This window comes from Callorhinus ursinus, unplaced genomic scaffold (genome assembly GCF_003265705.2).
Source record: "Callorhinus ursinus isolate GAN/ISIS: 27379988/994484 unplaced genomic scaffold, GSC_fseal_2.0 scaffold35, whole genome shotgun sequence".
Classification (NCBI taxonomy): Eukaryota; Metazoa; Chordata; class Mammalia; order Carnivora; family Otariidae; genus Callorhinus; species Callorhinus ursinus.
The window spans coordinates 16002270-16004527 of NW_027397097.1; the positions used below are offsets into that span (position 1 = coordinate 16002270).

Here is a 2258-nt window from a genome sequence, read left to right on the forward strand (position 1 = left end):
TAGACCAGAGGATTCCCTCCAGGTTGGATGGGCTTCATGAATCCTCTAGACTTGTATACAAATATTTTTGTGATTGTGCCTTTATTTTTCTAGGGAAAAAAATACCTATTGCTTTTATCAAATTTTTAAAGGGATCTTGGACCCCAAAAAAAGATTTAAAGCCACTTCTTGTGGACAGCCTCCTAACCTGTGTTTTCCTCAAATGGCTTCATGGAGCCCCAGTTTAGAGAAGGGGAGAGTCAACTAAGCCAGTAATTACCAACCAACCGGACTCATACAATGATGTCATGAAGATGCAGGAGGTTCCTGAGAGATTCTTCAGGGAGAAGCACAGCCCCTGTGGGCCAGTCCCAAAGACTTTAACTGAGTGGGGAGGCCAGGTGGGCAAGGTGAGAGGAGGTGCAGCTGCTCTCCCTAACATACATTTCATACTTGACCCTGTTCTCCAACCCTCTCTGTGCTGCTCTGCCTCAGCTTCTCCCCAAACTACTCCTACTCCCTGGTACCCCGGAAGCCAGCCCAGGGCATGACCAGAGGCCTCCTTCCAGCTGTGCCCCAAAGCACATAAGTTTGTGACATCTGGAAATTTACACATCCGGGAACCAATGCTCAGGCTAGCTACCACATTTCACTTTCATGATTTCCTCTCTGTCTTTTCTGTTTATTGCAGGACTCTTAAATCATGGTGGTTCTGTTCAGACTCCTTATCTTAGTGACTATTTGTGTTTTGAATTCCTTCCTTCCCCCCTCAACAAAGTTGAATGGGAAATATTTCCTGTCAACATTTCTTCTGTCCTCTTTGATGACTATAACTTGAGCCATTTGTTATCTTCATGAATTTCGTTTAAAAAGATGAAGATTCCGTGTTCCAAGATCACTTGTGAAGATATTAAATAAACCAAGAGTGACCTTCATTGAGGCTCCATCACAGCCTATGGAGACCTCCCAGATGGTAGGCTAATAACTTTGTATTTTTATCTATGCCGTGGTCATATCTGTACCTTGACAGACCACATTGGATTTTTTCCAAGAATATAATTTCTTGAGACTAATTCAATGTTTCCTGAAAATTGTAGTCTGCCTTCCGTCCCCCAGGAATGTGTCTAACCCATGCTTTCCAAATACCATTCAGTCTTCCACAGAGTGTCTGTGTTTTAAGTGTTTTCTCCCCACATGATGACATGGAGTGTTGCTGCACACAAAAAAAGGGCCCATGCGTCTCACTCTGGCATTCAAGGCCCTCCAATTTGGTGACTTTTCCTTCTAGATATTTATCCTCTATAAGGATATGAGCTCTAGACTCAGATGACCTACCCTCAAATTCTGGCTTTCATGCTTCCTAACTGTGTGACTCTGAGCAGGCTGATTAACATCTCTGAATCCCAATTTCCTCTGTCATAGAGTGACCAAAAGAATTAAATTGCATGGAGTTACTGAGGCAATTAAATGACATAACACATAGAACACATTTAGCAAAGTGCCTGGCCCATATAAAGAGCTCTGGGAGGGACAATGGCCCCCCAAAATGTCCACACCCTTATCCCTAGAACCTGAGAAAGAAATAGCACAGATATAATTTAGATTAAGGACCTTCAAATGGGGAGATTATCCTGGATTTTGTGGGTGGGCCAAATCTAATTACATGAGCGCTTTCTCTGGCTAGAGGTGGAAGAGATGCAGCAGTACATGGAAGTGGGTGCTCAGCGGTGCTGGCAGTTTAGGGAGCACACCCGGGGGTGGGTTCCAAGGCCAAGAAGAGAGTGGTGCTGACAACTGGCTCAGGGCCTCCCACGGTGGAGCAGATCCTGGAGGATGTGTGGGAAGCATACACCAAGGACCCTATTTTCACCACCCTGGTCCCAGAAGACTCCCCAGACTTCCCTGGGAGGGCGGAGGACATAGGTCCAGCTGGAGCAGCTCTACCACCAAAGCCTGGCCTACGTAGCCATGAATCAGCAGCTGCAGCTGAATTGTGAGGACCTAGAGCAGGATGTTCACCATGTGGAGTAGGTGGCCCTTCCAGGGGCCATGGCTGCCTCCTTGGGCTGACTTGGTTCACCTGCTTGCCTGAGCATGTACCCCCTGGGCAGGGTGTACCACAGGCTTGCTGGAACCTTCAGTCCTTCCCACCACACCTGAGCTGGCACACCTCAGATGTGGGCCCCCGGGTCCCAGAAACAGGTTCCAGGCTCTCTGTTCCATGGCCTAGGCATGCCCCAGTACCTGGGGAGCTAACTCTGGAGCCATGGAGCCCAGAT

General features: G+C 47.5%; 1 pseudogene; it reads left to right on the plus strand.

Moving 5' to 3' along the window:
- Positions 1 to 287: 287 nt before the first annotated feature.
- On the plus strand, positions 288 to 2049 carry LOC112840755 (UPF0449 protein C19orf25 homolog pseudogene; annotated as a pseudogene).
- The last annotated feature ends 209 nt before the right edge of the window (positions 2050 to 2258 follow it).